This window comes from Balaenoptera physalus, assembly GCF_965194825.1.
Source record: "Balaenoptera physalus genome assembly, chromosome: 11".
In the NCBI taxonomy this organism is placed as follows: Eukaryota; Metazoa; Chordata; class Mammalia; order Artiodactyla; family Balaenopteridae; genus Balaenoptera; species Balaenoptera physalus.
In genome coordinates this window covers 33,674,579-33,688,157 of record NC_138896.1, presented here as the reverse complement: position 1 = coordinate 33,688,157, position 13,579 = coordinate 33,674,579, and the positions used below count along the sequence as shown (strand labels likewise).

At 47.6% G+C, this 13,579-nt stretch overlaps 1 protein-coding gene across 2 annotated transcripts in view; it reads right to left on the bottom strand.

The window, feature by feature from the left end:
* Nucleotides 1-13,579, bottom strand: part of CCND3 (cyclin D3) — an 80,792-nt gene that overhangs the window by 22,281 nt on the left and 44,932 nt on the right. Inside the window, exon 2 of one of the 2 annotated variants that reach the window (XM_082414801.1) lies at nt 1,437-1,525. The exons of the other annotated variant lie outside the window; for it this stretch is intronic. The gene's annotated coding sequence lies outside the window, so the exon portion shown is untranslated. The remainder of the gene's footprint in view (nt 1-1,436; nt 1,526-13,579) is intronic. 2 annotated transcript variants of the gene reach the window in all.

Below are 13,579 nucleotides of genomic sequence, written 5' to 3'. Positions count from 1 at the left end.
AGAACAGATGGATGGACCAATGGATGGAGCAAGACTGAAGCAACTCAAGATTCAGGGAGCAGGTTATACCCACTCCACAAAACGCTATGTTCTCCTTAAAAAGGTACTCAAGGAGAAGCAGCAGACCAAGTTCCCCGCTGTCATCCATTCTGCTTGGTCATTCAGCACTCACATCCGGTGCCCTACAGGGTGCAAAGCCCTAGGCTGAGCTTCCCGGAGAATAACGGGGAGAGATCAGGATACCCGCCTTCAGGAGTTTCCCCTCAACAGCAGGAGGCTGGGCGTAAGCAGAGGAAGAAGGCAGCCGGCACAAAGGCCACGTAAACAAGTCCAGGCTGACCAGAAGCACCCCTGGTCTGAGTGCCTCTGAGCAGATAACCCAGACTAGGTCAACCGTGTGCTCTCCCTGAGATGTGCCCTCCATCACCTACCATCGGATGCTGAGGTGTGTCAAACAGTCCCAGTGATGCCTTAATCAAAACCCTCATCCACAGCTCCCCTGGCTCCTCCATCCTCCATCTGCCTCTAGAACTACAAAAACATCTTCCAGGGCTTAAGCCCAGGCCCTGGTTTTCTCCTCTCACGTACACCTCTGAGACCTCACTCTATTCCTTGAACCTCAGCTTTCATGTTTCTCCAGCTCTAACCTTCATCCCGAACTCCCAGCCCACACCCCCACCTGGATGTCACACAGACACCTCGAACACAAGATGCTCAAAACCTATCTCTCCTTTTTTTTGCACTCTGTGTTGGCTAACCATGATCCACTGGGTCACCCAAGACGAAAACGTGGACATTAGTCTTTCTCAGCTCCTCTGGCTCCGAGTTTCCACATCAACCTATAAGCAGATCCTGTCACCTCTACTTCCAAAATGTCTCTGGAATCTGGCCCTTCCATTCAAGGCTCCGGTGCTCCCAGCTAAGTCTAGCACTGCTGCAATACTCTCTTCCCATGGTCTCTCTACCTCCATTCACCCTCTCCAGCCTGTGTTCCCCAGGATTGCCCAACCACTCTTTCAAAACTTCAGGAATGCACACGTGCTCCCTTTGCTTCTTTAAACCTTAAAATCTCTATGTCTACAGGGCAAAATCCAGACCACTTATCTGAAACGGACATGCAAAGTCGGCCATTAAAAAAAAAGGCTGCCATGATCTACCCTAAATTCTCCCTCCAGCTTTATCTCCCCTCCAATCCCCCCACCCCTTCCGACCTATACTCCAGGGCCACTGAGTGTCCAACACGGATCTCCTGCTCAGCTCACACACTGCTTTCTGCCTAAACCCCACACCCCCACCGCTCTTGAAATGCTCCACGTCCTTCAAGGCCAGCTCATATATCACCTCTGCAGAGACGCTCGCCTCAGTTTCTCTGCTGAAGTCTGAAGGGAGCTGTGGGGTGAGATACAGGGTCCACAGAGGCCACTCTGACTACTGACCAGCCAGGAGAAGTGTGCCTTTGCGAAGTCATCGTAATTTGGGGTCAGGTGCTCAGCTTTGCAGGAGAAAGTGTGTTTCTTGAGGCTGCCTGTGGAGTAGACACAATCTAATTGTCTCCAATAAAGGCCATGGAAAGAAACGGAGAGACAAAACAGAACAACAGAGTCACAGGTGAACCTCAATACCAGCTGATCTGCCCATGCTGTCATTGACACGGGAAGTCAAAGTCCAACCAGAGTGTGGCACGGTGAATAGAGCAGCCTGTCCTCAGCCAAGGCGCCCACTGTTCCCACAAAAGACCGTGTAGGGACTTCCCTGGTGGCGCAGTGGTTAAGACTCCACGCTCCCAATGCAGGGGGCCTGGGTTCGATCCCTGGCCAGGGAACTAGATCCCACATGCATGCTGCAGCTAAGAATTTGCATGCCACAACTAAGACCTGGCATGCATAAATAAATAAATAAACAAACAAACAAACAAATAAATAAAAAGACCGTGTAGAGCAATGGTCGACATTGTGAGTCAAGAGTTACAGAACTGGGGTTTGAAACCCAGCGTGGCCACTTACTCTGTGACTTTGGATGACTTAACCTCGACTCTTGCCTACTTCATCTGTCAAATGGGGCTAGTGATCCCCTTTGTCCTGGCTGTTCCATCTGCCTGGACCACTCTTCCCCTAGATTCCCACACAGCACCCTTCCCCCTTCTCTCATGCCTCTGTTCACTGTTCACCTTCTCAGAGAGGCTTTCCTGACCTTTTTAGATAAAATGGGAGCCACTTCCCCTACCTCTAGAATTCCCATCCTCCTAACCCTGCCACATCCCCAGTGCCTGGACCGGGGCTTGAGGGAAGTGTTCAACAAATACAGCAGAATGGATGAATGAAGCAAACGGACCCCACAGAGGTGGGAGGCTGTAAATTGTACAGAATTGTGCATGGCCCACCCCATGCAATGTTACGCTTTATTAGGAGAGCCCCCTACTGAGAGCCTGCCACATACCAGGCACCCAGAGATGCCCAAGGGGAGCTGGGGGCTCAGAGTCCTGTTGGAAAAACAGATGGAAACCTCGGGAGAAGGGCACCTGCTCCAGGCTGTATGTGTGTATGTGTGTGCATGTGTGTGTATGTGGTTTTTCTCCTAGTGAAGACTTAGTGATACTTAGTGAGGTGTGAGGACCAGGAATATTTGGTGTGTGGTTCAGCACCGCCAGCAGGTAGGGCCCAAGACAGGATGGTGGCAAGAACGGAGGCCGGACAGAAGGCAGGGCAGATCATGAAGGATTTTTTTATGGCTGCAGCAGAATCTGAGTTGTGCCCCAAAGGCAATGGAGAGCTATTAAAGGGTTTTCATCTGCACCAGAACCTGAGTACATAAGCATTTGGAGTTTCAGGAAGAGTAAACTAAGTGAGCAGTTAAGAGGTTCTTGTAATAACTTAGTGAGAAATTCCAAGGGCAGCTTATGATAATAGAAGAAATGCAGGAGACAGAATCACTGGAACTCGGTGGCCATTTGGATGGTGGTGGGGAGAATAGTCCAGGCTGACTCTTGGGAGTCTGGCTTCGGCAATTGGAAGGAAGGTGTTTCTATTTCCTAGGATTAGGAATCTATCTAAGTGGAAGAACAGATTTAGGGGAAAAGATTCTCTATTTCACAGGTTGCTGTTGAAGTGTCCACATTCAAGTGAAGTCCCACACCGGCTGGACATAATAAATAGGTGTCATTTATAGAGTTCTTACTGTGCGCTTGGAATGCCGAGTCTATTTTCATTCTCACAACAATCATTTAAGGTAGGCATTACTATCCCATTTCACAGGTAAAGAGACTGAGACTAAAAAAATAACTTTTAAGGTCCACAGCCAACATGGGCCCAGCTGGAGCGTGAACTCTGGCCCTGGCTGCAGACACCCTCCCCTTTCTCCGACCTTGACCTTGATGCCTTGAGCCTGGACATCAGGGGTATGCATGCACCTCTGAAGTCCTCAGCACAGGCAACCCAGCCCCGGACTGGATACTACCACCTAGGAAATGTGGGAGAGCAGAATACAGAGATCACCCACATTCAAGGGGTAAGTGGAGAAAGAGGAGACTCAGAAGGAAACAACAGCCAGAGAGGTGGGGACAGAAGGGAGAAAGCTGAAGCAAAGAGCTGATGCCAGATCACGATGCTGCCAGAGGTCAGCAGGGCCAGGACCCCTCTCTCAGCCCAAGCACCCCCCAGCCCCACTGACGCATTCTTTCTTCAGATACGTTAACAGAGGCCAAGGGTTAAGGTCGAGCCCTCCTTGGCTCTAGAAGCCTCTGTGTCTCTTTAGATCAGTTTGCCTATTTTTGCTCTGACCCATTATGTATCGATTTTAGAGTTTACCTCAGAGCAGAGGATCTTAATTTCAATTTCTGGGAAGTTTCTTCCAGGCTGACCTCCTGCAGTGTGGAATGTAACAAAAATATTATCTATTAGGCCTGTAGACTCAGATCTAGATTAAAATACAGGCTCTGCTGTGTGACCTTGAGCCTCAGTGTTCTCACCTATAAAATGGGGATCATATAAGCTGCTTGTAGGGGTGGTTCTGAGGGAGAGAAATGCACCTCCAATGTCCAGTTTATGGTATGTGTTGTAATTATTACGTTGTCTCCATTTACTGCTTGGTTTCATTCCTGATCACCTGGTGAGCTGGTGAAGAATCCTTTTTTTTTTAGCCGCGCCACGTGGCTTGCGGGATCTCAGTTCCCCAACCAGGGATTGAACCCGGGCCATGGCAGTGAAAGCCTGGAATCCTGACCACTAAGCCCACTAGGCTACCAGGGAACCGCCGAGCTTATGAAGAATTCTGATGCCCCTACTCCACTCCCAGACCGGGAGACCAGAATCACTAGGCCTGGGGCCCAGGTTCTGTATGTTTATCCCCAGGTGGTTATGAAACACATCCAGGGCTGAGCCACAAGTCCCGCTCCAGCAAGGAATTACTCTCTCCTTCCTATATATCTTCATGCTGAATTTCTCAGTCTATCCGTAAACTACCTCTTAGAAGGAAGGTCTATCTCTCCTAGGATCGTACATTCTCAGAGGGCCACCCCCTCCCAGGATGAATGTGGTTATTCCCAAACCAACAATCTATTTAGTCATGCCTCCTATCCATTTACAAGAATTTCATTGTCAAAGGGCAACCGGGAGCTTTCTACTTTATTCATATATTCCCTCATTTGCAGTTGCCCCTTTAAGCTCTCTACAACATGGATAATTGAGAATTCACACACATTCTGAGGTTGGAACAAATGGAACGAGAAGAAGTTTAGCACAAGTTCATCCAAGTCTCCTCCAGGTATGAATATCTGCTTCATAATTAATGATAACAAGAACAACAGAAACAGTTATATATACTGTGTGTCAGGCACGGTTCTAAATGTGTTACATAAATTAATTATTTTAATCCTCAAATTTATTGTTATCCCCGCTTTACAGAGGAGGAAACTGAGAGGTCCAGGATCTGGATTTAATGATTTAAGGACAAGCTAAGGAGACATGGATTGGGCAAGCCCCCGGCGGCCTCAAACCAGAGACCACTGAAGAAGAAAAACTGACCTTGTCCCCAGGCCTGGTGAGGATGCAGGAGGAGGAGGGCTGAGTCCCAGGAAACCAGACTGGGGGTCACAGCTGACCACAGGCCAAAGGCTTCCTGGATTCCCTAGCAGAGGAATGAGAGACATGAAAGGGAAATTCCTCCAGAAAAAGACAGCATTTTTGAGGGTTTTTTGCCCTCATCTCTGATTTCAGACCCATGGTTTCTTTGCTGAGTCATGGAGGACATTTTGAAAGGGGTGGGGCGGTGGTGGAGTATCAAGTCCCCGCTCCCAAGGCCGGACTCGCTGGGGGCCTCCTGGGCAGCCCAGCTCCCTGCCCCTGGAAGGCTGACACCACCCAGCACCTGTTCTAAAAATAGTTCACCAGGAGGAAGTATATTCTACGCTCTTCTTCCTCATCTTCCCCTGAGTCTCTTCAGTGAATAAATTAAAACACGAATGAATGCTTGAATGAATAATCAAGTCAATAAGTGATGGGACAAACATTTACTAATCCCCTACTGAAGGCTTTGCAATCAGATACCCCTTGGATTCCAGCTCTGCCACTCATGACACTAGGCAGGCAACGGAGCCTCAGTTTCTTCACGTGTAAAATGGGGGTATTTGTTTCAGTCTACAAGCTTGAGGGGAGGGCCAAGGGAGGTAAGAGAGGCAAAACTCTTGGCACCCGGTGGCATTCCACAAATGGTACCTCCTGTGTGCCAGGCACCGAGAGGGGTTGGAAATCAAAGTGGAATACACCTGGTCCTTTAGTTCACAGCCCAGTGGGAGGGGAAATAGAGATACAATGAATCAACACAATGGATGAGTGCTAGAAGACAGGCCAGGTCCCAAGGCAAAGGACACAGAGGGGAAAAAGACCAGCTTCCAAGTTGGGATGGGGCACATCTGGAAGTTTCTGCTGAAGTCTCTGGTCCAGGGCTTCTCAGACAATCACCTGCACAGAACCACCCGGGACTTTGTGAAAATGCAGACTACGATTCAGCAGTTCTGGGTGGGGCCTGAGAGTCTGCATTTCTAACCAGCTCCCCCAGCAATTCTGAACCAGGGATCACACTCTGAGTCCACAGCAAGGCAGCTGTCAGCTCTCCTCACACTCACAAATTTCTCTATTACTCTTTGTATCCATTTTAGGACACTTGCTCAAAGTGATTTGCAGAAACTGGTAACTGGGCAGCTACCTGAGCCTCTCCCCAGATCCCAGAATCAAAGTCTCAGATACACCCTGGTGACTCTGTTGCCCACTAAGCTTCATGTCCTTGAAGGTGGTTATTTATTTGCTTCCTCCAGCCTTCCCCTTTCTAGGCCAGATCATCCAAATGCTTCAAATATTTTCACATCCGGTATTTTGTAATGAATTCCCTTTAAAAGGTCATAGATTTAGGAGAAAGGAGTTTAATTATGAGTCTTTTATTAATGTAAACCATCTTCATTCCATATCAAGGGGTAGGAGAGGGGAAACGATTGGAAAAGATTAGAATTTTTTGCTGATTTTGATAAAACAGTGGTTATCAACGAAGATAACATTTAGCTGACAGCAAACAGGGTAAGATGTGTCACCAATTCAAAGATTATTTTAGATAAATCACTGCACCAGAAAACATAACTTGCCCTAAAATCTTATGGCTCACATATGGCAGGAACTTTGATGGAGTTTTCCCCAAATTTGACAACTATCCTAATATTTATATGATATCACCAGTCACTTGTGAAGCTGGAATAAACTTTTCTAAACCATCGATAATTTAAAAATCCTCCAATCAACCATGCTAGATAACACTGGGTTATCTTTTTTATTTTCTCTATGGAAACTATCATAAGAAGATACGAAGAGGATGCGGCCAAAAGATGTAGGAAAAAAGTATTATAGAGGAGAATCAAGTAGATAACACAAATATTCTGTTATTTTTCTGGATTTTGTGACATTTGTGATATTTTTCATCTTTAACATTTTTCTAATATGTCGTGATTTCATTTCAAAATCTAAATAAATATTCACTTTTGTACCTTTTATATTTGGGATTTTGCATTGTTTTTCTTAAAGAGGGACCCCTAAAATTGCATAAGCTTTAGAACCAACAAAATCTGAATCTACCCTGGGGCAGAGTGGAAAGCACATGGGCTTTGGTGTCAGTCCTGGGCTTAAATCACAGATATATCCCTTGCTGGCTGTGTGCTGTGTGGCCTTAGACAAGTAACTTAACTTCCCCTGAACCACAGTTTTCTCCTTTATCTAAAATGGGATGGTAATATCTATCTCACAGGCTTGTCTCAAGGATTAAACAAGATGCTGCATGTAAAGTGGCTATTATGTGGCCATCTCAATGACCTTGTGGTAAAGAGAGAATTGAGACAGTGAGAGGTTCATTTGAGGTCACACAGCTGAGGACATGTACTTTAGAAAAAAAAATCTGGATTTCAAGTTTATATTAACAATCCTCCTTCCTCTCTATCTCCCCCACCCCTTTCAAGACAGGAAGTAAAAAGCAATCCCATGTTATTTGTGAGCCCAACTAACTCTAACCCATTCCTCTTCACCAAAGAGAGGTCACAGAGCCATTTCCCACCACCAGCACAACCCGCCTCCATGTGGGGAATATGAAACGAGCACCCGCCCTGACAGCGCCTGTGAGAAATCATGAATCAGATGAAATTAAGAAATACTTGGCCTTTTGTTGAAATCATATATTTGGTTACCAGTTTTATGTTCTCTTTTTTCCACCAACTCAGACAACCCCAAGTTTCTTCTCTTCTTTCCACAAACTTGTGCCAGTTTCTTTACAAGCATTGTCTCATTTCTTTCTCACCGTGGCTCCACACGATAAGTAATTACCCCCATTTTGTGGATAAAGAAACTGAGGCTCAGAGAGGTGAAGCACCTTGCCTGGATATGAATCCCAGTCTGTCTAATGTCAGAGCCCAGGCTCCTAATCATCAGACAACATTGTCTTCCTGCCAACTGCCCCCTCCCGTATTTCTCAGGACAGTGGAATTGGAACTCAAGTGTGTGCTGGAGTCAAGAGTGGACAATTACAGGACCCTTGTGCCTCCATAGCTCCCCTGAACCCCAGCATTGCCCAGCGGTGCCAAACTACTCCTACCTCCCCTCTACCTGCCTACTGACTCATCCTTTTGCTCCCAATCCTCCCTGCAGAGTAGAGCTAAGAGCTGCCTGCCTCTTGAGGAGCTATAGGGTGGGCATCAGAAGACTCTGGTTCCAATCTGGTTGGGCCATCACCTCACCCTTAGGCAAGCTGGTGGATCTCTCTAGACCTCATTTGCCACAATTTAAAAATAAGGTAGGAAAACAGACTCCCAGGATCCTTTGCAGTTCTGACATTCTCCAAGTGAGCCCATCTGGAGTACATATACGCAGGTTACTGAACGTGTTCTTGCTGATTTTCTGAAGATTGCCCCCACCCAGAGCTAGAGTGTTCTCTGTTTATAGTGCATCATGAAGGCCGCAAGGTAGATATGGTGGTTAACACGAGGTGGCTGTGGAGTTTAGATTAGCCTTGGCTCTGAATCCTGGCTCCCCCAGGTCCTGGCTACATGGTCTCGGGCAAGTCCTTAACCTCTTGAAGCTTCCTTTTCCTCCTCTACAAAATGGTGGTCCCACAGTGATCCCCATCCCATAAAGCTGTTGTGAGGATAAAAGAGATGGGGCCTGGAAAGCACTTAGTGCCAGGCGGAGGACACAACAAAGAACGCCATTTACCATCATTACCATGTGTGATGTCCTCAGGCCTCCTCGTCTATTTTTTTTTTGGCTGCACTGGGTCTTCGTTGCTGCGGGCAGGCTTTCTCTAGTTGCAGCGAGCGGGGGCTACTCTTCATTGTGGTGTGCAGTGGCTTCTCTTGTTAAGGAGCACAGGCTCTAGGAGCACAGGCTCTAGGCGCACGGGCTTCAGTAGTTGTGGCTCACAGGCTCTACAGTGCAGGCTCAGTAGTTGTGGTGCACGGGCTTAGTTGCTCTGCGGCATGTGGTCTCTTCCTGGACCAGGGCTCGAACCCGTGCCCCCTGCATTGGCAGGCGGATTCTTAACCACTGTGCCACCAGGGAATCTCTCATTGTCTATTTTTGACCTGGGATATAGACACTGAAAGGGGTACCCTGGAAGGAAGACTGAGTTGGAGAGGTGCAGAAGGAGTAAGAGACATGGGATGGACAGATGGTGTGACTCCGGATGGCTGCACCTGGCTGATCTGGGGAGGAGAAGGGCCTCACCCTCTGTCCAGCCCCACCCACGTGTGTCTGGGCAACGTCAATGAGATGTTGGGCTGGAAAATGCTGGAGAACATGAAAATATCCAAAGTGGGAATGACAGATATTTCTGAAATGCATTCCAAATTTTCTATCTCAGCAGGCAATGCCAAATCTCTGGGCTCAAGCATAGAATCTGTTCTTTCCTTCTCTCCACATTGGCACCATTCCTAATCAGAATTTCATTCTCCATTCAAGCAGTCAGCTCGAAGCCTCCAACACTTCCAGCCTCAGAGAGCTCAGCCCATCTGCTCTAAATCCTTTAAAACAAACAAGTAAACTGGTAAAACAAACAACATTCCTACCATTTCTCTCTCTTCAAAAAAAAAAAGTCTTGGCATTTATTTAAAATACTAAAAAATGGAAACAACCTAAATGTCCAACAATAGAGGATTCATTAAATAAATTATAACCTTACAATAAAATATTATACTATAATAGAATATTATACTATATTATATATTATGGTTGAATACCATAATATCAACCATGGATGTAGAATAGAGTGGTAGTTATCAGTGTGACCCCTGGAGGTGGACTGACTCCATGTCTGCCACGTACCAGCTGTGTGGCCTTGACAAGTCTCTCTCTGCCTTAGGTGTGCATCCGAAAAATGACAATAATAATAAAAAGAGCTCTAGACTCTGCAGCCAGACTTCCTCCCTGGTTTAAATCCCAATTCTGTCACATTCTAATAGCTGTACAATCTTGGACAGGTGAATTAAGCCTTCTGTGCCTCAGTTTCTTCTACTGTAAATGAAATCTACCACGGGGATTTTGGGAGGTGCGAATTAAATGAGCTAACACATGTAAAACCCTTAGAACAGCTAATCTGATATTATCTTTCCCCACCGCCACCCTGCCTCTAACCCCCCCCCCAAGTGATTTCTAAATACAAATGCACATCCAAGTCGCTTAGAACGCGCCACCTCGAAAAGGAACACCTGAGCTACTCCAGCTGTGCCTGCATCCAGCTCAGGTGGGCGCTTTGGCAGGGGCGTCCACCATCTGTAAGAGCTGGCTGAGCAGGCGCTAACCCTCGTCCCCTCTCCTCTAACGCGAGCAGCTGGGGGTGGTTGGGGCCCACTTTGGTCCGGAAAAACAACAGCCCGAGCTCAGGGTCTGGTGAGCCACGTGATGGGGCGCACTGCCCTTGAGCTGAACTGGAAGCTCGACGGCTGTCTGCAGCCGGCTCCTGATGGAGGGTCCCAAGCGCCCTCGTTACCCTCAACAACAGCCCAACTCGGCCGGCCGGGGTCACAGGGAGGCAGCCACCTGCTGAACCACAGCACGGTTCAGTTCCCACCTTGGCTCTTCCTCTGCGTAAACCCGGGCCCTGTCATCAAGTTAACCCTGAAAAGGGGGCAGGGAGGTGGGGGCCAATCTGCTATTTCTCTGGAGCTTAACTGTCAATTCCCCACGGTTCTGGGCTTCCAGCAGAATGACGGTAATTCATATGGCACATTATACTTTTTCAGAGTTTACACACACACGATCCCATTTAAAAATGATCGTCGTTTATGTGTGTACAAGGCTTAACCATGTTAGAAAGTGCTCTCTCCTCCACTAACTGATTTCACCCTTTTTTTTTTTTTCTGGCCGTGCAGCTTGGCTTGGGGGATCTTAGTTCCTCCACCAGGGATCCAACCCGTACCCCCTGCAGTGGAAGCGCAGAGTCTTAACCACTGGACCGCCAGGGAAGTCTTGATTTCATCTTCACAGGAACACTGGGAGCTGAACTGGAGAAACTAGAGCGGGGGAAGGGACAGGGCATTGCCTGGGGAGGTGGCTTCAGGGCCACCCGGGCAGCGTGACCTTAGCGAAGGCACCTCATGCCGGACCTACCTCCTCAGCCTCTAAAATCGGACCTGCCAACATGTTCAGAGGGGCCCCCACTCCCGGGGGGACTCCAAGTAACCAGCACCCTAAGACAGCTGCGCACCCCACACAGCCAAGTATTAACCGACAGTGCGAGACACAGCTGCTGAGTGGACAGGACAGAGGCACCCAGGGGCCTCCGGTCAGCACATTCTCTCCCCGTAGGCCCTTCCCCAGGGGGGACCAGAGGGGAATCAGAAGGGGGCTAGGCGGGTATGGGGTTGAACTAAGGGAGGGGCCACAGGGTTCCAGTGTTGGAGGCACAGCCCGAGTGGTGACTCTTTCCACAATAGGGAATAATCGCTAGGTCAGGCCCCCTCTCCACTCAGTGACCTCCTTCCTCTTTTAAAAAGTATCCAGGACTGGGAATTCCCCGGCAGTCCAGTGGTTAGGACTCTGTGCTTTCAGTGCTGCCCCGGGTTCGATCCCCGGTCAGGGAACTAAGATCCCACAAGCTGCGCAGCATGACCAAAAAAAAAAAAAAAAAAAAGTATCCAGGGCTAATGGACCTTTCTTAGAAAGTAGATGGATATGTTAGTTTCCTGGTCCAATGACAATTAGGCCTTGTTGGTCTGCAAGCCATTCTGTCTCTTTAAGGTAACTCTGCACTCCTGTGCTCCATCCATTCTCTTTTGACCCCATGTCTATCTCTCAGAGTCTGATTCTGCTTTCCAGCTCTGGATGGAGGTGAGGGAAGTAGGGAGAGATACATCACTGAAGCTGTTAGATTGTATTATTATTACTCTTATTCTGATTTTATATATGAGGAAATGGAGGCTCTGAGAAGTTGTGAAAACAAAGCTGTCTTTTGCACGTGAAAGGTATCAGACTATCAGCTCCTTGGGGTGGAGATCCTACTGGACTGACCTGGACAACACCTCCTGGCACCACAGCACAGCACAGAGCCTCCCCGCCAGGAGCCTTCCTCTTCCACTTGCCAGCTCAAATGCGAGGCTGTGTGCGGCTGTTCTTTGCTCAGGGGCCACAGGGCAGCTGTCCCTAAAATAGTCTGACTCTCTGCCAGGAGGGTATATTCGAAGAACTAGATGACAGTTGTAGCGGCAGAGCTGTGTGGCTCCAATCGCATCTTTACCCAATCCCCCCATCTCAAAGCTCACATTTGCAGAATGACTCACTGACATGAGGGGTCCAGCCTGGGCCCTGAAATGAGAGAATCTTAGGGTCAGAAGGGGAGTCAGGGGCACCTCATTGAGCCTAACCAAATTATTCACTTTCCCCACAACTCTAGTTCCCAGAAATTTACATTTCAGAGACCAATAAAATTTCCCCCAAAATTTTGGAGACCAAAAAGTAAGACTGTTGTCAAGTAAGGTTATCAGGGAAAAAACCTAGTCTATATATACCGTATTTCATAAAATAAAGAATACCTGAACACCAAACCCTTTAAGAGGGCTCAGAATAAAGGACAACACCTTTAATGGAATGAGTCTAGTTATGTAAAAAACCCAGTACATCCTCTGATGAAAACTAGTTTGCAGTCACAGGCCTGTACCCGCCCCCTACGATCTATGCAGCACTTGTGGGAACTTCTTCAATGATGGGAACTCACAAATTCTGAGACAGCCCAATCTATTTTCAAAAAAACTTTACTAAGATTTTTTTTAAACTGTATAATGTACAAATATATTCTTATAAAAATTATATTCTTGGGACTTCCCTGGTGGTGCAGTGGTTGAGAATCTGCCTGCCAACGCAAGGGACACGGGTTCGATCCCTGGTCCGGGAAGATCCCACATGCCATGGAGCAACTAAGCCTGTGTGCCACAGTTACTGAAGCCCGCGCGCCTAGAGCCTGTGCTCTGCAACAAGAGAAGCCACCGCAATGAGAAGCCTGAACACTGCAACGAAGAGTAGCCCCCGCTCGCAGCAACTAGAGAAAGCCCGCATGCAGTAACGAAGACCCAGTGCAGCCAAAAAATAAATTTAAAAAGTTTTTTAAAAAGTGTAAAAAAGAATTAGATCTAAACTATTAGGAATAATGCTTCAGTAACCTTTGTCTACCCACTCCACTCCAATACATATTCTGCACCCACCTTCAGCACCAATTCCACTGAGGCCAGGTCCCTGGGAGTAACAAGAATAATAGCTAATATATTGAGTGCCTACTATGAGCTGAACACTGCTCTCTTTAAGTGGCTAATACGTATTCACTCAATTACTTCCTAGAACAACCTCATGTGGTAGGTACAATTGTTATTCCTATTTACAGATTGTAAAAAAGCACAGAGAGTAATTTGCCCAAGTAAGTGGCCAAGTTCAGATTCAAACCCCAGCAGCCTGGCCCCAGGGCCCATCCTCTTAACCACAACACTCGTTTGTGGTAAGGCTTCCTTATGTATCCAATTCAAAGGCAAAAAAATACATTTTCCACTTCCCTCCTCTTCCCATGGCCCCTGCTC